This window comes from Sorex fumeus, unplaced genomic scaffold, assembly GCF_029834395.1.
Source record: "Sorex fumeus unplaced genomic scaffold, SorFum_2.1 ptg000024l, whole genome shotgun sequence".
Lineage (NCBI taxonomy): Eukaryota > Metazoa > Chordata > Mammalia > Eulipotyphla > Soricidae > Sorex > Sorex fumeus.
This window is the reverse complement of record NW_026606081.1, coordinates 7,997,070-8,022,251: the sequence shown is the minus strand read 5'-3', so window position 1 is coordinate 8,022,251 and position 25,182 is coordinate 7,997,070.

The window sequence follows — 25,182 nt, the reverse complement described above, 5'->3', positions numbered from 1 at the left end:
GATTAACTGGTTGGGGAAGAGAGCATAGAGGCGTGGTTACAGATAAATGAAGGAACGGGAGTGACTCCGGAGCACTGTGATTGGTATAGCCTGATAAGCCTAAGCTCCCATGGCAAGGGAGAAAGGACAAAGCAATATAAGCTACATACCCTCCCCACCCCCAAAACAAAACAAGACATCTTACATTTTTTCCCCATTCCCAGTGTGATAGTTGAAAAGCCTCGTACGTGCTACTTTCCTGAATAGTCTCCTGCCTGACTTAGCATTTATGATCTGATATGGAAACATTTCAGGACAATCTGATAGTGTTATGGAAACCCCGGACTAGTAGAATGATAGAAAAACAGGTGGGTAGTGGGAACTTTTTAAAATGCCCTTGTACACCTGACAAAGATTTCCGTGTGGTTTCCACTTTCCCATTTTGTCCCTTCTGCTCTTAGCATCTTCAATGACAACTTGCACTTTGTATACCAAAAAAAGTACGTATTAGGATGTGAATTTTGAGACCTGTTAGTGAAGAAAAGATACTCTCTTTGGCATGTGTGAATATATAATATTTTATATATACATAATTTGTGTTTCTATACAATTGTACAAACACCTGCATATGTAATATGAAAAATATAAATAAATACCAGAAGTAACAAATATGTACTCAATACTCACAATTTAAACTATAATAATGTTATGTACTGAGTTTACATGAACATAATGTGATGAGTTTATATAAAATATTGTATATTAATATGTAATATACACTTAAGGATATAAATACATATAAATATAAAACAAAGTGCATGTAGTAAAAGTATATTTTCATGATATCCACAGTCCTGCCTGTATTATTGTACACATATATACATACATTATGGGTTATGACACATATTACACCTCAAAAGGAACGTGTGGACAGATGACACAGTTGATAGTGCATTGAGAATTTGAAGCTTGGACAGATTTACTTATGACTGTGGGACTTCAACTTGGCATTAAGGAATGTTTCTGTATAGCAAAATGATTCAGAGGGGATTTCCCTTTTGTATGAAATTCAGGCATGTTATTTTGGAATACTGTTTTCCTCAGCATATTCTCTTTCTGAAGGATCATGTGGGTAATGAACACATCATTTTCTAGAAATAATAATGACTAGTTTGGGAGAGATGGTTCGTTTTGGGGAATATTTGCCAAATTTTTGAGGCAGTGGATTGGTATTATTTTGAAATGTTGTATGTTTCCTATATGTCAAATAAGTTTTGCCTTCTGGGAGTCATCTGCAATTTTTCAGTAGGAGTCTGATCTGCAGAGATTGTTTTTGTGAGAGAGCACTTTAGCACTTGCTGACTAGACTGAACCAAAACTTGAAGGGGTGAAAGTAAAGGAAAGAGTGTATATGTTCTGGGATAAAAGTGATGGAGGTGACGGGGTACTATATGAAACTTCCAGGAAGGGCTGGTTATGATGGGATTTGAGTATCAGAAGAGGTTACAGCAGTAATAGTATCACTGGAAAAAACAGGACAGTTGAATTTCAAGAAGGAAAGTTTACTTGAGTAAAAGAAAAGATCAGTCTGTTTCATGTGGACTATAGAAAGAGGTGAAAAGCCTGTCACCTAATTTTAATTTGCTAATGACTTTTATAAAATCTGTCAGGAACAGCGATGGAAGAGGTAAGACATAATTATTTCCAGTTTTTAGGTACCTATTTTCTTCCTTTCCCTATTCTGAAATATGTGAGACTGTGCAGATTTTTGGGAAAACGTAATTCTCTTGGGCCATTCAGAATCTGCAGCCATATTTTCTACTTGGAGAAAAACATTTTCTCCTTGCTGTTTCTTCTCTTAAATTTTTTTATATTGATTAACATGGTAATAGGTAGTACCACACTTTAGAATTCATTTATAGTATGTAAATATCACATTTAGTATTTTTCATACTAATAATGGAAGAATGCACCCCAATGGAGAATATATTGTACTCTAGTTTAAGTCTTAAGGGTTAATTATATTTGAAACTTAATAATTTTAGGAAAAATAAGGGTTTGGTCATTTCAGTTTCTAACACAGATCTTCTTTTCTGTATTGGCATTTTCATTGGAGAAATTCTGATAGTTCTAGATTAATAAGACTGCTATTTTATAAGTTTGGAGGAGAAAATCCTAAGTCTGGCATCAAGTGAGCTGATAAGAGCAGTTGTTGGAGATTCTGTGCAATGTTTGAGCAATTCTATCTCTAAGATCACTGATGTGAGTTGAAGAATTATCTTCGTAACTCCTGTTTGTGGATTAATGGAACTAGTTTCAATGATACCCGTGTACTTCATCTTTTAGTTTATTAAGAAGTTATGTCTAAAGATATAATATTTTGGTTTTATTTACTGTCTCATGGAATAATAGACATATAAAGGTATGCACTTTAATTTCCTCTGCTCTCTAAAATAATCTTCTTTATGTAACAAAGGATGTTAACAGTGAAAAAAATATCTTAGTTTCAATCTTAGGTAAAAAATACACCAATTTGACAGCCCGCCCCCAAGGGCCTGGGTTCCTCTCTGGGCACGCGCAGCTAGAAACAGCCCCTAGACAGCCGGTTTTCAACCCCTGATCCGCGTGGGACGGGCACAGAGGCCCAGCTCTGGGCAACAAAGCTGAACGGCTCCAATTCCAAACAGGAGACATTCCCAACTCCTCGCCCAGTGGCAGGGACTCTTTCCGGAGCCGCCGCCGCTAACGCGGCCGCAAAATATTTTCCCACTACATATGCCATAGGAACCATAAGCTAACTTCTTAGATGGAAACTTCTCTATTTTAGCTCAGCCACTAGAAACACAGTTGCCTATAACTCATAAGCTTATCTTAACTCACACTGCATATCAAGCAGAATAGTAACACTGAACGTGAAGGACTAAACCACACCTCTCACAATGGTAAAGCAACGCAAAAGCCCACCAAACATTCACATTGAAGAGTCTAGCCCAGATGACACCAACAGTACTGTAGTGTTAGACAACCTCTCTGACAAGGAATTCAGAAGGGAGCTACTTAGGATGCTTAGGGAATTAAAAGAAACAATGGAAAGCAATGCCAATAGAAGACAAGAGGATCTGAAGGCAGAAATGAGGAAAATGCAATCAGAAATGTCAGACCTGAAAAATCTCGTAGGCGAATTGAAAAGCTCAGTGGAAGGCCTCAGCAGCAGAGTAAGAGCGGCTGAGAACAGAATCAGTGAGCTCGAAGATGAAGTTCAGAAGCTCTCCAGAAAAGAGCAGAAAATGGAAAAGAGACTCACAATTCGGGAACAGATGGCAAGAGAAGATCGTGATGAAGCCAAGAGGGGTAACATAAGAATTATTGGAGTCCCAGAGGGACAGGAAGAAAACCTCGATGAAGAAGAAACTGTCAAAGACATCATTGCTACAACATTTCCAGAGCTGAAGAAAACTTGTGACCACATTCAGGAGGCCCGAAGGGTACCAGCTAGAAGAAATCCGAATAAAAATACCCCAAGACACATTCTGATCAAAATGACCAAAACCTTAGACAGAGACAAAATTCTGAAAGCAGCAAGATCGAAGAAAGAAATCTCTTACAAAGGAGCATCCTTAAAATTCACAGCTGATTTTTCTGATGAAACCCTAATGGCCCGAAAACAGTGGTGGGACATAGTAAAAAAACTCAATGAAATAAATGCCTCCCCAAAAATACTTTTCCCAGCAAGACTCTCATTCATAATAGAAGGAACAACACACAGTTTCACAGACAAACAACAGCTCAGGAACTTCATAGACTCAAAACCATGGTTACAAGAACAACTAAATGGGCTACTTTAAGGCAAGAAAGGCCCCTCAAATACACCAAAATTTTAACAGAACAATGGGACAAAATCCCATAACAATAATCTCTCTCAATGTCAATGGGCTAAACACACCAATTAAAAGACATAGAGTGGCAGGATGGATTAGAAAATTGAACCCAACATTCTGCTGCCTGCAAGAAACGCATCTCAATAGTCAAAGCAAACACAGACTCAGAGTCAAAGGCTGGAAAACAATCCTACAGGCAAACAGCTCCCATAAAAAAGCTGGGGTAGCCATCCTTATATCAGACCACATCGATTTCAGAGTGAGGAAGGTCATAAGAGACAGTGAAGGCCATTTCTTATTGATCAGAGGATCTGTACAACAGGAAGAACTTACAATAATAAATGTATATGCACCTAATGAGAGACCAGCAAAGTACTTAAAACAACTACTCATAGATTTGGAAAAAGACATCAATAGCAACACAATACTAGTGGGAGACTTCAACACTGCTTTGTCACCTCTTGATAGATCAACCAGACTCAAGCTTAGCAAGGACATACTTCATTTGAGGGAAACAATGGAAGAAAGGGACTTAGTAGATATATACAGGACACTTCATCCACAAAAAGCTGAATACACATTCTTCTCAAGCGTACATGGAACATTCTCCAAGATAGACCACATGCTGAGCCACAAAACATGCCTCCATAAAATTAAGAAGGTAGAGATTGTATCAACAATCTTCTCAGACCATAATGCGCTGAAATTAGAAGTAAATCACACACAAAAACAGAAAACTAAATCAAACACCTGGAAATTAAACAGTGCACTATTGAACAACGAGTGGATTAGACAGGAAATCAAAGAGGAAATCAAAAGATTCCTAGAAACGAATGAAAATGAGAACACGAGTTACCAAAACTTATGGGACACAGCAAAGGCTGTGTTAAGAGGAAAGTTTATAGCTCTACAAGCATTCCTCAGGAAGGAGGAGCAAGCACACATAAGTAACCTAACCTCACAGCTTAAGAGCTTGGAGAAGGACCAAAAAAAGGAGCACAACCCGAACAGGAGAAAGGAAATAATAAAACTCAGAGCAGAGATCAACGAGATGGAAACCCAAAAAACAATCCGAAAGATCAATGAAACCAAGAGCTGGTTCTTCGAGAAAATTAACAAGATCGATAAGCCTCTAGCAAAACTCACAAAGAAAGGGAGAGAGAAAACCCTAATAAACCGAATCAGAAATGAAAAGGGGGTTATTACAACAGAAACCACAGAAATTCAGAGGATCCTCAGGGAGTACTTTGAGAAGCTTTATGCCACGGAACATCAAAACCTCGAGGAAATGGATAAATTCCTAGACTCCTACAGACTCCCAAGGCTGAACCAAGAAGACCTGGAATACCTGAACAGACCTATCACCATCAAGGAAATTGAAATGGTAATAAAAAGTCTCCCCAAGCACAAAAGTCCTGGCCCGGATGGATTCACTAGTGAATTCTTCCAAATCTTTAAAGAGGACTTACTCCCAATGCTCTTTAAGCTTTTCCACGAAATTGAAATATCAAAAACACTTCCAAACAGTTTCTACGAAGCAAATATCACACTGATACCAAAAGCAGACAGAGATACCGCAAAGAAAGAGAATTACAGGCCGATATCCCTGATGAACACAGATGCAAAGATCCTCAACAAACTACTAGCAAATAGAATCCAACTACTCATCAAAAAGATCATACACCATGACCAAGTAGGATTCATCCCAGGGATGCAAGGATGGTTTAACATTCGGAAATCAATCAACATAATCCACCATATCAACAAAAGAAAAGATAAAAAGCATATGATCATATCAATAGATGCAGAGAAAGCATTTGATAAGATCCAGCACCCCTTTATGATGAAAACCCTAGCCAAAATGGGTATAGAGGGGACCTTCCTCAACATAATTAAAGCCATCTACCACAAGCCTACAGCAAGCATCATCCTCAATGGGGAAAAACTAAGAGCCTTCCCTCTAAGATCAGGGACGAGACAGGGATGCCCACTCTCTCCACTGCTGTTTAATATAGTACTGGAAGTACTTGCAATAGCGATTAGGCAGGAAAAAGATATTAAGGGCATTCAGGTAGGAAAGGAAGAAATCAAGCTCTCACTATTCGCAGATGATATGATACTCTACTTAGAGAACCCAATAACTTCCACCAAAAAACTCCTAGAAACAATAGACTCGTATAGTAAAGTTGCAGGTTATAAAATCAATACCCAAAAGTCCATGGCTTTCCTATACGCAAACAGTGAGAGAGAAGAAAGCAACATGAAAAAAACAATCCCGTTCACAATTGTGCCCCAGAAAATCAAGTACCTAGGAATCAGCTTAACTAAGGAAGTAAAGGACCTGTACAAAGAAAACTACAAAACGCTCCTTCAGGAAATAAAAGAGGACATGAGGAAATGGAAAGATATCCCCTGCTCATGGGTCAGGAGACTTAACATTGTCAAAATGGCAATACTACCGAAAGCATTGTATAAATTCAATGCAATCCCTATAAGGATACCCATGACATTCTTCAAAGAAATGGAGCAAACACTCTTGAAATTTATATGGAACAATAAGCCCCCACGAATAGCTAAAGCAATTCTTGGGAAAAAGAAAATGGGAGGAATCAACCTCCCTAACTTCAAACTGTACTACAAAGCAGTAATAATTAAAACAGCATGGTACTGGAACAAAGGCAGAACTGCAGACCAATGGAACAGGGTTGAATACACTGACATCTCTCCTCAATCATATGCTCATCTAATCTTTGATAAAGGTGCAAGTAATGTGAAGTGGAGTAAGGAAAGCCTCTTTAATAAATTGTGTTGGCATCACTGGACGGCTACATGCAAAAAAATGGGCTCAGAACTCTGCCTAACACCATGTACAAAAGTAAGATCAAAATGGATTAAAGACCTCAACATCAGACCAGAAACCATAAGGTACATTGAAGATAAAGCTGGCAAAACCCTCCATGACATTGAAGCTAATGGTATCTTCAAAGATGCCACGCCACTGGCCGAGCAAGTGAAAACAGAGATAGATAAATGGGACTATCTTAAACTAAGAAGCTTCTGCACCTCCAAAGAAACAGTGACCAAAATACAAAGACAGTCTACAGAATGGGAAAGGATATTCACCGAATACACATCTGACAAGGGGTTGATATCCAGGATATACAAAATACTGGTTAAACTCCACAAGAAGAAAACATCCAACCCCATCCAAAAATGGGGCAATGAAATGAACAGAAACTTTCTCAAAGAAGAAATCCGAATGGCAAAAAAGCACATGAGAAAATGCTCTACATCATTAATCATCAGGGAGATGCAGATCAAAACCACAATGAGATACCATCTCACACCTCAGAGACTGGCCCACATTCAAAAGAACAAAAGCAACCGATGCTGGCATGGATGTGGCGAGAAAGGGACACTCCTTCACTGTTGGTGGGAATGTCCACTGGTTCAGCCCTTCTGGAAAACAGTATGGACGATTCTCAAAAAATTAGAAATCGAGCTCCCATTTGACCCAGCAATACCACTCCTGGGAATATATCCCAGAGAGGCAAAAATGTATAGTCGAAGTGACATCTGCACTTGTTTGTTCATTGCAGCACTCTTTACAATAGCCAGAAACTGGAAGAAACCTGAATGCCCAAGAACAGATGACTGGTTAAAGAAACTTTGGTACATCTACACAATGGAGTACTATGTAGCTCTTAGAAAAGATGAAGTCATGAAATTTACATACAAGTGGTACAATATGGAAAGTATCATGCTAAGCGAAATGAGTCAGAAAGAGAGGGATAGACATAGAAAGATTGCATTCATCTGGGGGATATAAAGTAACAAAGTATGAGATTAATACCCAAGAATAGCTGAGATCAGCACCAGGAGGATTACTCCATAACTTAGAGGCCAGCCGGGTATCCTAGAGGAAAGGGCAGTTCAGATAGAGAAGGGAGCACCAAATAAAGGATGTTTGGAGGATCCTCCCAGGAGGGGAGATGCATGTCGAAAGTAGACTATGGACTGAACATGTTTGCCACTCAATGCCTCTTTTGCAGACCACAACACCCAAAAGGAGAGAGAGAACACAGGGGATTGCCCTGCCACAGAGACAGGGGGGATGGGGGGATGGGGGTGGGAGGGATATTTTCCATGGTGGTGGAAAATGGGCACTGGTGGAGGGATGGGTATCTGATCATTGTATAATTGAAACCAAAGCACAAAAAATTGTAAATCTACAACTTAAAAAAATAAAATAAAATAAGGGGAAAAAAAATACACCAATTTGAAATGTCCACTTGAAAATCCCCCAGTTACCGTGGACAGCCTTTTATCTCTGTCCACAAAGGTTGGATACAGAGACCAAATAAAAATGGTTGAGCTCAGGCAGGTTTTTTTAGAAAATGAAAACAAATAAGCAAATTCCGCAGCATGGAAGAGGGAGGGGGACTTCCCATGAGTAGGGGAAGTACAACAAGAATTGACTCTTTCTCTTTTGTGTACCTTCAATAACTAGAAGAGTGAATGTGAATATCCTTTATCTTCTAAACCTATGACATGTAGGATGTTAAAATAGAAACAGGCAGGATATTTAAAATGGCTCTCATTTTGGCCACTGATCAGGTCTGGCTCTGTGATATTCCATACATTTTCCTATTTACCCTGTTCCTTGAATTCTTCCCATATCCTAGAAATGTGCTGCAAAGGAAAAAATTCCCCATATTTGGAAAATATTTTAGTATTATGTTTCTATAATGTATACAGATATTAATCTTACAACGTAATTGAATATTATTTTTTCTCATCAGGATTTCTGAAGGGATAATTTATGTATGGTAAAAGTCACTCCTTTTGGTAATTAGGTTGAAGAGCTTTGACAAATGCACATAGTACTTAATGACTACCGAATCAAGATAAAAATTATAATTTTATGTTGTTTTTATTTTTATCCTACCCCCAGTTTCCTTTGTTTCCTGTCAATCAAACCCTTCTCAAATCCACTTTGCTAATAAGCAATTCAGCTTCATGAATGCAGCACAGTTTTATCTAATCATTCGTTGATGGAAATTTTTGTCCTGCACTCCCCTGTTTTAGACTATTATACAAAGGCTGCTATCATATTTGCTTGCAATTATTTTTTTGAACATTACAGTTGCTCCCAACCCTCAGAAGCATTTGGTATTTTCTAGACAGTGTGAATATAATGGTTAAGGTTTTTTGGACACTGTAAATAGTTTTGTGGTACCTGTTCTGGTAAAAAGACTTATTGTGACTATGCAGAATCTTCTCTAGCTCAATTTTCACTATAGTTTGGAGCAGAGATTAGAGTTATATAAATGACAATTTATTTCTGATTTGAGTTTAGACATTACTGTTCCTATTAGGAATTTCTTTGTTTTATTAAACTAATATTTCCAATTATGTGACAAATACGTATGCTATCTTTCTAATTCCAGGAACTGGTTCACTTTATAATATAAAAAATAAAGATGAACAGAATAGAAAATTGGAGTATAGCATAGTAGATGCTGCATCTCAGGAATGACTAATCAGCTATCATGGATACTTTTAGCTTTTGATAGTATTTCTCATACCCTAAAGCAGAACTTAACTCTGAAATGATTGGGGGATAGCTAGAATATATGTAGTTGAGTTGTTCTACTGAAACCAAACACATCGTGACACCAATAGGGTGTGCAACAATTAAATTCTGATACTAACTTCTGGATCCCGTGGGTTAAGGTATGAGTCTTAGAAAAGTGTTTCTGTTTCAGGCACAGTCACAAATGGGAGCTCAAGACTCATCCAGATGCCTACTTTGATGACCACAAGACAGTAGTTTCCACAAACCCCTTCCTACTCAGGGTATATAATGTGCTAAAAAGTCCTAGAATTTAAAAAAAACACTACTTACTATTAATGTATTACAAAGAATACAACTCAATGGGGGACTGGAGAGATAATAGAGCAGATAGGGCACTTGTCTTACATGCAGCTGATGGTTTTGATCAGCTGGGCTTTATCTTTGGTATCTAAAATGTAGTTTTTATTATACCACAATATTCCAGCCTAAATGTATGAGAATTTGATCAGAATCCATCTCATTTTGCCATGGACTGTTATGTAAGTGAGTGGTTTTCAGTTTGATTCTCAAAATGTTATTAAGTACTGAATAAGCATCTATAGGACTTGCATAGTTGTCCTCTCATCTGAATAGAAACAGAACAACCTCTTTTGGCTTCTGTCTGCCTTTAGGTACTTACCATATGGTATATATAGTATTAATAGTATTATAGGACTAACTCTTGTTTAAATATTCTTATGTTAAAATCTGTAACTGTTCTTCTTTTGGGCAAACACGGACTCACAAACATATTTTTTCTTCTATATTTAGCAAAGACTTTAACCTTAAAATGAGTGATAAATGAAAGAGCAAAGAGCAAATGATAAGTGGAAGACACCGATTTCCTAATCCTTAAAGCATAAACGATGATTTTTGTTACAGGGTTTAATATCACTGTCAATGTCACTGTCCTCCCATTGTTCATCGATTTGCTCATGTGGGTCCAATAACATGTCCATTGTGACACTTGTTACCGTGTTTCGCATATCAAATATGTCACGGGTAGCTTGCCAGGCTTTGCCGTGTGGGAGAAATACTCTCGGTAGCTTGCTGAGCTCTCCGAGAGGGGCGGAGGAATTGAACCTGGTTCGGCCGGGTCGGCCACATGCAAGGCAAACACCCTACCTGCTGTGCTATTGCTCCAGTCCAGCGATTAATATATTTTAATTATTTGAAAAACATTCATAGAGAATGCTTTCTACATGACCATATCAAAGCAAAAGTTTAAGACACTTGAGATTCATAAATGAATCTTGGAACTGAGCAGCTCACTGGGAGATGTTTCAGACATTGTGATAGGCTGGGGTGCCTGAGATAGGAGCAGGATTAATCCCTCCACCTGCTCCATCTAAATCTTGGTGCCTGCAAACCTCCAGAACCCAATGAAAACCCATGTATGTGGGACGAGGGACTGAAAACTCCCGGCCTCAAGGGATCAGGAATAGATCACTCCTTCTCATCTCCTAGCCCCTTCAGGGTCCTGACTGTCAGACCTACAAACTGCCTCTGGGTGCTATTTAAGTGCGTTGATGGCTGTGATCCAGAGATTCACAAATGAATCTCAGAACCAAGCAGCTCATGCACAGGTATCTCCAAACCCCAATTATTTAAAATTTTAGGATTCCAGGAGTGACGTCTCATGCTATTCATAACAAGCAATAAAAATAATTGATCTAGTATCTTCCTGTGGGGCGGTCTTCAGTTTTGGTGGGAAAATTCAAAATAATGGTGGTGGGAAGAGGTAATGGTGGTGGGATTGTGTTGAAATATTGAATGCAATCAATTATTGTGGACAACTTTATGAAAAATAAAATTAAAAATTTAAATAGCACTTCTGTTCATATACTAAAAAAGTTTAAGACACTTGCTCTGATAATTTAGGCAAAATGTCTCTATTTGAATCATCTAAGATTTCCACTTTTATTGGTTCATAGAACTTATTTTAAAAGGAGTCAGTGCTCATAGGAACAATATTTTAAAAAGAACAGTAAGGACTAGAGCTATTGTACATTTGTATTTGTCTTAAATGTAGCTGTCCTGGATTTGATCTCTGGCACCACACACAGTTTCCTGAGCACTGCCAGAAATAATCTCTGAGCACAGAGCTAGAAACAATCCCTGAGCAGATCCCAGTGTAGCCTAAACACCCCCACCCAGAGAATATTTGGGGGATAATGGGGTAATTTTGTTCTTAAACATTTTTTGAGGAAAAATTTTCTTGAATCTGTAAAAATTTTGCTTTATAATAGCACTAAACATAAACATTTTTATACACACATACATATAAGTTCCAGAATATAATATTCATCAGAGTTACTGGCCATTGGGTTTTATTTTGTGATAATATAATAAACTCCTTGTTTAATGTATGAGGTGAACTTTCATACAATGTCACAACAGTATTCTATGCCTTTATAATTATTTTAAGTATATTGTAGCATAAACAGTGGAATTTTATTCATTTTATTTTGGAGCAATGTATACTTTCAAATTTTCAAATTTATTACATCACGATCACAATCATCCTGTTGTTTGTCGATTTCCTCGAGCAGGCACCAGTAACGTCTCCTTCTTCCTAGCCCTGAGATTTTAAAAGAGCCATTTCAATGCTCTTTCAGGATTAGGAGAATGAGACCCATCATTGTTGCTGGAATTTGGCATATTGAGTACGACACGGGGAGTTTGCCAGACTCTGCCATGAGGGCAGGATACTTTTGGTAGCCTTCCAGGTTCTCCAAAGGAAAAAAAAAAGATAATAAGATGTTATCTTTTAAAAGATAATAAGATGCAGCTGCGCGCTTCTGGGAGCTGGGTTTTATAGTCTCTGTCTCTTGGCTGTTGTTGGGATCAACCTGGTGCTAGTGGCAGCTGGTGGGTGTGACACCTACCTACTGGAAAATGGGGGGTCTGGGTGGAGAAGACCCAGTCCCAATCTGAGTAGGCTTGGAGACCTCAGCCCCAGGACCAGCATGCCTGGGTTCCTCTGCCAGTTCTTTCATGCATGAGGCCTGTCCGGACATGTGGAGAGTGGTCCTAGCATGGCCGTGGCTGGCTCCAGAGGTCCTCAGCTACTGGGGCTCGGCTCAGGGCGGGGGAGGGAAGAGAAACTCAACCGTCCCCCTCCAACGGACCCCGGTGAGGACAGCCAGGTACGGGGGCAGGAGACTCTTTGGTCCTCAATTGTTGGTCCTCAAATTTATTACGTACTATTTTTAAATCCAAGAGTCTTCATTTAGATGATGTATTTGTTTGTATTTACTTGTCTAATCGTGATTCCTAAATATTAAGACTATGTTTTTCAGAGATTCATTTTGGGATTTATTTCTCAATCCCATTGATAATTATTTACTCTGGATATTATTTTCTCCACCCTGTTCCTTAAATTTAGATGAATTCTCCCTCAGTGTTTTTTTTTTTTATGTTGTGACACCATAGGGAAAAACATTTACTGGTTTCCAGGTTAAACATTTAATTTTTATTGTTTTTGCTGCCTCCTTCTTTTAGGTTTTTTGACTGTTTAAATTGAGGCTGCAATTCAGGAATGAAACTGTAAATTATTTCAGTTCAACAGGAAGGAGGGTGATTTTGCAGCTACATATACCTCAGGTCACAGTTGAGAGACCAAGGGAAACATACGAAGCATTGAGAATTAGACAACTGTAACATTTTATCACTTATGATATTTCATTTGGTGTTTACAAGATATACCCAAAGGGACCCTCATCTGCTTTGCCATATGGAAAAATTTTAAATGTTGAATACAGAGAAAGAAAAATAGAAAAAAGGAGGGTGTTTAAGGTGTTTAAATGGTAAGAGCAGTGGCATTTTCCTTTGTTGAGAGAAACAGCTATTGCTTTGGGGTAGGCAAACCCAAGTGATCAAACTCCTTGTTCCTTCCAATCTGGTAAGAAATACTGGAGAGCATCTGTCCTATTTATTTATTTATTTATTTATATTCGTGAAACATCATGAGGTACAGTTGTAGACTTACAGATTTTTGTGCTTGGGTTTCAGTTATACAACGATTGAGTACCCATCCCTCCACCAGTGCCCACTTCATTGCTGGTGGGAATGCCGACTGGTTCAACCCATTTGGAAAACAGTATGGACGATTCTCAAAAATTAGAAATTGAGCTTCCATTTAACCCAGCAATACCACTCCTGGGAATATATCCCAGAGAGGCAAAAAAGTACATTCGAAATGACATCTGCACTTCTGTGTTCGTTGCTGCAATATTCACATGGCCAAAATCTGGAAAAAACCCAAGTGTCTGTCCTTTTCTAAAGGTAACTTTATCCCAGGATAAATGGTTAACGGACTCAATCTTGTCAATGTATTTAAGTTGAGAATCTCTTCTTGGTTAAATGAAGAAGAAACTTCTGTTATTCCAAAAACAATATCCAAACCCAAGTTTACATTTCCTCTCTGTATAGTCAATCTGGCACCATCTTGAAAAGTACTTTTGAGGCAAAAAATAATGTCTTACCTTTCCCCGAACCCTCAGTCTAATATAGAAAGGCAAAATAATGAACAAAAGTAAGAAAATTCTGTGAATGGTTTTTTAAAAAGATTTTTTTTTGTTTTTTAAAAATTATTTTAAAGAAAAATTTTATGCCTGTTAATTTCTGTGCTATACTTGGTGGTGCTCAGGTTTTACTCCTGATTCTGTGCTCAGGGGTTACTCTTGGCGATGCTTGGAGGACCAGGTTGGATACCCAAAGATCAAAACTGGGTGCCATATTCAGAGCATGTGCCCTGCCTGCTATAATATTACTCTGGAAACAATCCTAGTGTCCAAGAACAGATATCTGGATAACGAATCTATGGTGGATATACCATAGATTATTATTAGGCTATAAGAAAAGATGAAAATCACTTAATTTGCTGTTACATGGGAGGTTCTAGAGAGCATAATGTTGAGTGAACTTATTCAGTGGGTGAGAGATAGACACAGAATGATCTCTCTCATCTGTGTGATAAAAAGGTACATAGTAAGGGAAGAGCAATGGTCAAAGACAAAAGAACCTGAGAGCTAGTCTATAAAAGTAAGGTTATCATAGTAGGGGAATAGGGCAGGGGTAGGATTGATGTAGGGAGAGACTCTAGTGGAGGGTGTGTTGTGGAAAATTAGATTCATTAAACACTATCATGAATAGTATTGTAAACAATGGTGCATAAAATAAAAAAGTTAAAAAGACAAATTACTTTTTAATTGTTGAGAAGAATTTCAGATTTTACATTCAACTGTCTTCCCTGTTATATTTGTTGCCAACTCTTTACCTCTTTTGAGTTTTTAGGAATCATTCTCTAGCTTACCTAATAGGGAGGATTGTTCATTTCCCTACTCTTAAAGGACACTTTTTTTTGGTTATTGAAAGTATCTGTGACATATAGTATTATGACTATTATTTATGAAATTATACAGATATAAATTATAGTCTGTTTTACAGCCAACTGATCTTCTGACAGTGAGCAAACCATTTACTCTTTCTGAGTCTCAGGAATTTTATTAGAAGGATGTAATAATAAGAACATAGTTACTATGATCATTAAGTAAGAAGGTAAGAAGTAGTGCCTTAGTGAGCCGTGCATGTAGTGAATACTTGAAAGAAGTTTCATGGAACATTTAAAATATGACTTTGTTTCTTAGTATGTTATTTTGACATATCTATATTAATAATGCATCTTTTCTATCTTTGATAAGTTCAACTTCATAAAATATGTCCATCAATGCATGCTGATAGAATGTTTAGAAGGGTAATTGGTGTTTTTAGGAGCATCTAAAGGCTGTTGGCATTTTTCTTTACTAATCAAGATCATGATCACGACCATCCTGTTGTTCGCCGATTGCCTTGAGCAGGCCCCAATAACGTCTCCTTCATCCTAGCCCTGAGATTTTTTAAAAAGTGCCATATTCAAGGTTCTTTCAGGGTTAAGAGAATGAGACCCATCATTGTTACTGGTATTTGGAATATTGGGTACTCCACGGGGAGTTTGCTAGACTCTGCTGTGTGGGCAGGTTACATTCAGTAGCCTGCCAGTTTGTCCAAAGTAAGAATGAGGCAATAAGATGTTGCACGGCTGCATTCATAGTAGTCAAGTAACAGTACCATGCAGGGATTGGAAAACGGATGGGAAGAAAAGTTTTTTTTTTAAATTTTTCTTCCAGGAGCTGGGTTTATAGTCTCTGTGTCTTGGCGTTGATGGGATTACATGACGCCAGGGGGCCAGTTGGTGGGTGTGACCCCTGCCTACTGAAATATGGAGGATCTGGGTGGAGGATGCTCAGCACCAATCCGAGCAGGCTTGGAGATCTCAGCCCCAGGACCCACATGCCTTTGTTCCTCTGCCGGTACCTTCATGCGCATGGAGAGTGGTCTCAGCATGGTGGTGACTGGTTCTGGAGATCTTCTGTTGCTGGAGCCCTGGTCGGGGCGGGGAGGAAAACTCAACCTGCTCCTCTCCGAGGGGCCCTGACAAGGACAGCCAGGCGCGGGGGCAGGAGACTCTGTGCTGTTCTCTTCCAGGAGTTGCGCTGTTCTCTTCTCGGAGAGGAGCGGGTTGAGTTTTCCTCCCCGCCCCGACCAGGGCTCCAGCAGCCGAAGACCTCCAGATCCAGCCATCACCATGCTGAGACCATTCTCCACTCTTTACTAATATGTGGGCAATAATCACACAAATGGTTCATAGAAAACATATGAAAGTTTTATCACAAAGCTGCTGGTATTTGACCTTAGAACAAGTCCAATTGACAAAGGAGCTGCAGGATATGAAACATTCTCATTACAATGTCATGGCAACGTTACTGAAATTATTAACTATCCAAGCGGGATGATGGATGTTATAGGGTAGTGATGTCCTTGGCAGAACATATTGCTTAATTATCTTCTTTTAGAACCATCATACAGTCACGTTCCTATGATCAAGTATTACTCCAAATGAATATGAAATGAATTCATAAGGAGAGAATATTTAAAGATCTTATCCAATAAAAGAACAGATTAAATGTCAGATCTTTATTAGGAGTTCTTTAATCAAAGTTCTTTTTTGTGGTTTTTTTTGACAAATTCTTACAATTTGGCACTTGAACCAAAGACTCCTAGGTCTACAAAGAACTGTTCTGTCACTTCAGCAAAAGGGTAATTTAATAATTTTTAAAAGTAGAATTTATGAGCTGATCATGAGGTGAATTTAGAAAGTCTTTAATTTTAGTGCTCGATTAAGTGTCATCTTTGATCTTTTATAAGACTCTGAAGTCTTATGACTTAGTTTCTTCATATGCCTAAAAGAGAAAATAATAATAGTATGAGTACCTATAACATTGTATATGATAACACTTGGGCTGGAGTGACACCACAGCAGGTAGGACAGTTGCCTTGCACGCAGCCAACATGGCCGATCCGAGTTTGATTCCTCCGCCCCTCTTGGAGAGCCCGGCAAGCTACTGAGGATATCTTGCCCGCACGGCAAAGCCTGGAAAGCTACCTGTGACATATTTGATATGTCACAAACACAGTAACGAGTCTCACAATGTTACTGGGCCCGCTCGAGCATATCGGTGAACAATGGGAGGACAGTGACAGTTACAGTGATGAATGATAACACTTATTGGGTACCTGTAAGATCTGTGACAGTAGCCTATAATGACCTTTCATAGTTCAGAAAAATATGTTGCTTTCAAGCAAATTACTTAATGGAGTTATCTTAATTAATTAACATTTGAGACATGTTTGAAGATGGAGAGTGTGATATAATTTTACTCAGATCTGCAGAAAAGAGACTTCAGCAACCTCAGGTTTTCCAGATAATATTTGTGTTACGTGTGATGCCCCAACAACACAAACCTTCAAGAATGTCATCCAAGGGAACTTCTATGTAATCATAAAGTGTGAGGCCCAAATACAACACTCCACATAGTGAGCTGATTAGAAGACTGAAATCAGATCTCTTTTGGTCATAACAAGGCTGAAAATATATTTGTTTTCTGTATAGTCTTCTGGAACTTGTGTGGGAATGCAAAATTAAAGCTGGGAAATCAAATAAATTGGTTATCAGAAGACAACTCTAAACATCAGTCAGTTCCATAGTTTAGAAAATTGCATGCATTTAAAATTAAAGTGATAAATTTGACTTACTGAAAAGTCTTTTTTTTTTCCTGATAAATTGTACCATTAAAGCTCTTATAATGTGTTGAAGTATTGGAGAAGAAATCGCAAAGGAAAAAACCTTTTTTCCAATAATTTATATCAATTAAAACTGCTTAGAGAGAGCACATGTATAATATGGCAATCCATGTCATAATTATTGAAAACAAAGCAATTGAATTCTGAATAATCAAGGTCAATGGTAAATTGAGTAGTTAATTAAATTTCAGTTCTTCTTAAATCAGTAATCCATATCTTATAAATATTTAAGACCTTTTGATTATCACAATCCCAGAGTTTTTGTTCTTTTGATGATCAAAGTTGTTAATCCTTGAACATATTATAAAATATAGAATGTTATAAAAGATGTAAGGATTATTTAATAGAAGGCAGTGATGAATAGGAATATATTTTAGGGTTTAACAAGTTATTGATTTGACTGCACTTTTTTTCCTCTCCAGGATATATATTCCCAAGCACAAGTAGAGGGATGGGGACTTGATCATAGTATAAATGAAACCAAGCATGAAAGTTTGTAAGTCTACAACTTACAAACTTTCATCTATGAAAGTTTGGTAAAATGGTACCCCCATTCATCTATGTATCAGCAAATTTGATGACTTCATGTTTTTGATTGGCTGCATGGCTCCATTGTATGTTATGTAAAATTGTTATTAATATCATTGCATATTATATCTATATCTATCTCTCTACTTATTTAGAAAGAGAAAGAGAAATCAAAACCAGTAAAGTATCACTTGATCACTTGACACCCCGTTACTCATCAATTTGCTAGAGTGGGCACCAGTAACATCTCCATTCATCCCTGTTACATGCTAGCGTAGCAAAATGGCATATGCTTGTTCTAGGAACATAAAGAGCCTCAAACCGATCATTCAGGGTCTTGACGAAGAAGTCTGACCATCTCGTAGGTGGGTGTCCACGTGATCTTTTGACGTCCCATGGAATCCAGTCAGTAATGGCTCTAGTCCAGCAGTCGTCTTTAAACCTCATTATGTGTCCGGCCCATATGATTTTTGATGCCTTGGCAAAAGAGACAGTGTCCCTGATTCTTGAGCATTGATGGAGATTGGGACCCCAGATTCTATCTCTCATTTGAGTGAAGCGTGATACTCCAAGCATAGCTCTTTTGATTACTCTTTGAGAGACCTGAATAGTGTTCTCATCCTGTTTTCGTAGGGCCCAGGTCTCTGAGGCATATGTTAATGCAGGAAGAAAAGTGGAATCGAAGAGATGTGCTTGGAGCTGAGGTTCTTTGTCCTCTTAGTTATTTATTCAACGCTCTTGAAGGCATTCCAAGCTGCTCTCTTCCTCCTGCGTAACACAGGTGCCAGGTCATTCGTCATGTTGACTTCTTGACTTAGTATATATAACTGTTGTATTCAGAGATGGTGGTTCCGTTGAGAGTCAATGGAACATCAGGAACAAGACTGTTTCTCATGAACACTGTCTTTGTGAGATTCAGTTGTAATCCTACCTTTCCACACTCACGGTCGAAGTCTGTTAGCATTTGTGCCGCTTGGCTGATGTTTGGTGTTATTAGAACAATGTCATCAGCGAAGAAGAGGTGGTATAGTTGCCGACAATCTATCTTCACTCCCATTCCTTCCAGTTGTTGCATGATGTTCTCGAGGGTGGCACTGAAGAGTTTCATTGAAATAGTATCACCCTGCCAAACCTCTCTCTTGACATGGATTACTTCTTTGTAGAATGGTGAGATCCTGGTAGTGAATCCATAATACAGCGCACGAAGGATCCTGATGTATTGAGTTTGAACACCCTGATTGGCTAGGGCTTTGAAGACCGCTTCTGTCTCAACAGAATAAAAGGCCTTCTTTAAATCAATGAACATTAGACAGAGTGGCATCTTGAACTCCTGAGAAACCTGAATGAGCCTGGTTATCGTGTGGATATGGTTGATGGTGCTGAATGCTTTTCAGAACCCGGCTTGCTCACATGGTTGTTCTTCTTCCTCTAGTGTTCTGCCAATCTTATTCAGGATGACTCGAGTGAACAGCTTGTAGATGACAGACTATAGGCAGATTAGGCGATGGTTGCCAATATCATGGTAGTCTCCCTTCTTGTATAGTAGTACAGTCTTTCTGGTTTTCCACTGGGATGGAAACTTGCATTCAGACAGGTAGCGTGAGAAGAGCTGAACCAGTGTATTGATGAGTACTGACCGTAAGTTATTCAGGTGTTCAGGTTTGACCTTGTCTGGAACAAGGGCTCTTTGTTTCTTTTTTTTATTTTTCTTTTTGGGTCACACCTGGCAATGCACAGGGGTTCCTCCTGGCTCTGCACTCAGGAGTTACACCTGGGGTGCTCAGGGGAACATATCGGATGCTGGAAATCGAACCCAGGTCGTCCACATGCAAGGCTAACGCCCTACCCGCTGTGCTATCTCTCCAGCCCCTGCTCTTTATTTCTTTACCAATGAGATGGCGTGTTGGATTTCAGAAGGGAAAACATTAAGAATGATATATCCATCCTGAGGAATTTGGTATGTGGGCAAGTAGACATGGCTATTAAAGAGATCTGAGTAGAAGTCATGAATAATCTTCTCCATTGCCCTTCTGGAAGATGTGATAGATCCATCAGGATGTCGGAGGGCAATCATCTTGGTCTTGTAGTTGGTGAAGGACAGGCGGGCATTACGAATGCTTTTCCTGACTTCTGTCGCATCTACCAGCACTGCTGCTCTTCTGTCTTTGAGGTCATCCTTGATCGCTTCTCTGCACTGTTTTGGCAGTTCGGATGTTTGCTTGCAGTTGCCTGAGGCATGCGCCAAGCCACTTTGGCGAATAAGTTCAAGAGTGTTCAAAGAAAGGCGTTTTTTTGTGGTTATCTCTCTCTTGGCATTCCTCGCACAATCATGGAGGTGCTGAATCATTCAATCATACTCCTCATCAATGTTGTCAATGATGGCATCTTCCCATGTTGCCACAACAGAGCCAAAGAGCTCCCAGTTTTTGGTTGTTCTGGGAGTTCTCTTCTTAAACTTTACTTTCTTTTTTCCCCATTCTGTGAGGTAGAATTTTCCACGAAGGAGATGGTGGTTCGATCCCATTTGGAGTTTTGGAACAACAGCAACATCGGTCAGGCAAAACTGTCGATTGAATATGATGTGGTCTATTTCACTGTGAAACCGTCTACTAGGAGACTCCAATGTCCAACATTTTGATTCAGCCTTTTGGAGCTGTGAGTTACCATGGATGGTCTTGGTTGACATGATGAACTCAGTCTGCCACCTTGTTCGTTCCATTCTAGGCCATGGGTCCCGATGTGAAGTTCATCAGCTGATCTTCTTGGTCCTGTCTTGGCATTAAAATCACTGACAATGATCTTGTAGAAGGTGTGGTCTTCTTTATCCACTTCTCTAGCTCCATGTAGAACTTCTCAATTTCTCCTTCACCATATTTGGATGTTGGTGCATAGACAACAAAGATAGAAACTGCCGGCAGGCAGTGAGCCACATCTATTCAAGTGTAATCATCCCATTCGGGTTGTTAAGCATTCGAATGAATCAATACTCATGGCTAAGTTCGTGTTGACAAGGATACCGACACCACCGATGCCTCTTTTATCACATGTTCCAAGGAACAGTTCTTCTCCAGTGTTGAAAATGGCGTGATGTGATTGATGCCTTCTCGTTTCGGTCACACCAATGATGTCGTACTTGATCTTTCACGCTTGTACCTTCAGGTGTTCGATGGATGCATCAGATGCCAGCATACTTGCATTGAAAGTACAGACAATCAATTTTGTCTTTCTTCGTTTTGGCAGCCTAGTTTGGCCTTGAGATTTTATCAGCCTCTCCTTCCATATCTTTCTCGACTCTGCCATATTCAGGGTCAAGGGAATGAGATCCATTTTTTTTTTACTGGATTTGGCATATCATATATATCACGGATAGCTTGCCAGGCTCTGCCATGTGGGTGGGATATTCAAGGTAGCCTGTAAACATAAATAAACTTTACAGGTGTTCCTATTCAGCCATATGTGCTGTTATGATGCTCTCGGTAGCCTGCTGGGTTCTCTGAGAGCAAGAGTTAGAGAATAAGAAGTCGCAAGGCCACGGATGCGGCTGTGTGCTGCCGGGAGCTTGGTGTGATAATCTCTGGATCCTGGCCGTTGTTGGGGTTGCACGGCAGTTGGTGGGTGTAACTGTCTAGCTACTCGAAGGTCCAGTCCCAAACTGTGCAAGCTTGGAGATCTCAGCCCAGGTCCCACACACTTGGGTTCCTCTGCCGGTTCCTTTATGCGTGAGGCTCATCCAAGCATGTGGAGAGTGGTCTCAGCATGATTTTGACTGGGTCCCAGAGGTCTTCAGCTGTCGGACCCTGGTGAGGACAGTCAGGCACGGGATAGGAGACTCTGCTTTGTTCTCTTCCAGGAGCTTGTTAAAGTATATTTGGCTTTTAAATCATTTTACCTCTGTCCTTTTATCCGTATCTGCAAAATAAGCAGTTTAAGTTTTTTGTACTTATGAGATTATTTGAAAAGCTAAATGATAGCATTGTTATTGTTTTTGTTAAGCAAGGTAGGGTACTCAGTCTACTGAATTTTCTTGAAGAGTGTAGCTATTATGATATCTTAAAATGTAATAGTTTCTAATGATTTTAGCAAGAATGACTTAAATGATTTATTTCTTCTAATTATAGAGTTTTCAAAGATTGCTTTTAGTATTTAGACACGAAGTGAATCAAATGTTTCTGCAAGTGAATATTGTTTTTGATTGTGGAAGTAGTCATTCCCTCACAGGTGTAAATGAGGCTCTTTTAACTGATATCAATTTCTTTAAATTGTAAAGTACTTCAAGAGATACAAACATTTCCTAGAAATACACACACTCCAACTTTAAGTTGCACAGTAAAATGCTAGAAGAGTTAAAATATTTGAGGCAAACCTAATAGCTATTTTTTTAAAAGGCAGCATTTTAAACTTAATTTTGCCTTTGCACTAGCTTTTTATTCAATATTTTGAAGATTAAAATATGATACTTCATGTTGAAAATTAGGGAAAACTAAACTGAATTTAACTGACAAGGTAATTAAAAAGTGACTTATTCTAGCAATAAGAGTTTAATCTAGACTCTGTCTTCTATAATCTAGTCTTATCTGAGAACTCATCTTTTTTTGCTTTACTCCACTGACTAAATGAGCCTCTGATGAAGAAATTGGGAAATTTGTTTTCAGATCTACTAGTAATTTTTTAAGTTCTTTATCAAGAGTAAATTTCCTTTCACCCCCCCCCCCCCAATAATTACAGTATACTTCAAAGGTCAAAAATTAGAAACATTCTTTTGTGAAGGGAGGAAATATCCAAGATTGGTTTTAGACTTTGATGCTTAAATGTTCCTTAATTCCACTGAATGCCATAAGCAGTTTAAATAATACTTGTCTAAGCCATAGATAGTCAAATAGCTGCAATATCACTAGTTTTTAGCAAGTAATAATAGATACTGGTTCAAATAGCTTCAGAAGAATGAAATCATTTGCCCATGATTAAAGACTCTGCAAGGCTTCTTGAATGTACTCTATTTTATCAAATTTCTCCAAAAGTTTAATAATCTATAGGTCTTTAGTAGGTTGCTTTTTCTTTCTTTCTTTTTTGGTGCTGTGAATAAAACCAGTAACTCATAAATTTAAGTTGTGTGCTATACCACTTAGCAGCATTTCTGGTGCTTGAAAATTGAAATATTAATACAAAAGGAATATTGCTGTTGGAATGTTATCCATAAAAACAAGTCAGTTGTATACTAAACTAAAATATTATTTATGCTTTTACCAGCATTTTAATAGATATAGATTAAATGCTAGAGGCAATTTCTACCTATAACAACCAAATGGCTATTATTTGTAAACTCTTAATATTTTAGACTAGAATAAAATACAATTAATTGAAGTGGTCTCATCACTCTTAATTTAGTGTCAAATAAACCAATATAACTTCCATTTTTTAAAATATCTTGTTGTATATAATTGCTAAAACTTGGTGTCTATAGGAAAAAAGGTAGTGTTTTGTCCAAATACAATATAGGAGTGAATGTTTGTGAAATACATGAGAAAAACAATTTATTGGAGATTAAATCCCATAAAAATCTCAACAGTATATTTGATTTGAAGAAATAAAATGATCAGAAGCTATAGTGTAATTTTTTTATGACAAAAGGCCGGCTTGTTTAAAACAAGCCTATAGTCAATTAAAAAAAAAACCCAATAGTTTATTTTCTATCTCCTTCCTTCCTTCCTTCCTTCCTTCCTTCCTTCCTTCCTTCCTTCTTTCTTTCTTTCTTTCTTTCTTTCTTTCTTTCTTTCTTTCAAGAAATAACAAACTAGCTTTCAGGGGTTCTTAAACACTATCACTATGATTTTATCATGTAGTCCAAGCACAGTGTTTTGTTGACATCTTCCTGAGTGATATTAGAAGCATAGAGATAGAGCATTTCTGACCAAATAACCATGACATACTCTGCAGATGGGAATGAATGCTATTAAGATAACATGTCTATCATTGTCAAGGGGCAGCTGACCATGTGTATCATCTCTTTGACTTTATCATTAGGAGTGACTAGGTGCGATGGGCCAAGAATGTTGAAGGGCATTGATTTGTTTCAGAAATGAATTAACTCAGTTTCAAGGACTCAGAATGACTTCGGGCTTTCCCTTAAAAAATATCATACCTCATTTTCTGAGTGTGGAGATGAGCAAAAATATTGGAAATTGAGAGATGTAAGGTAAAAACTCAAATAAATTGAATGAAGTCTGAAGGAGAGTCTTTGTTTTTTTTCTTGCTGATAGTCCTATGATGAAAATTCATGTGTTTCAATGAACTTGGTTTGTTATTCTGGATGGTAACTAGAAAATTATGCCTGTCATTATATTTTGCTGTTTTTCTTGCTCTTTGCACCCCTTCCCCAACAATATAACTAAGAAAAATGTTGTGTTCATAAAATGCTGCAGTGAACACAGACCTGGATTTCAAATCTTAAAATTATTTTCAGATGGAGACATAAAGATATTTGAAAATGTTAAAAATAATCAATGTGAGTAAAAATTATACTCTCAACATTTGACTGCAGTATTATTACTTCCTTTTGGTGGTGTGTTTCCAATTTTAGGGTCTGTGAGGAAAGACAAACAACACACACACACACACACACACATATATAATTTCCCAATATTGACTCCATTTGCTTAGAAGATCTAATGATTTTCTTTTCAAGCTTTAATGCCCTTGAGATTTCTTAGTAATTTTCAATTCCATCAGAAATGCTTCTACCATCAAAATGATGTTTAATGAATTCATTTCTTTTGATTTGTAGAGTGGTAAAGTAAGTAAAGTTAATGTTTATCAAAAATGTTGTGAAACACCTTCAGGAAGTCTGTTATGGATAGTGTGTGGGCACCACAGTCTCCACATATTTTTCATTTGGCATTGAGTGTGACTGAACACAAATATTAGTATGTCCAAACTTAGCACCAGACATGCTGAGATAGGATGGACTATGGGAGGAGAAAAGAGGACAAATTATGAAAA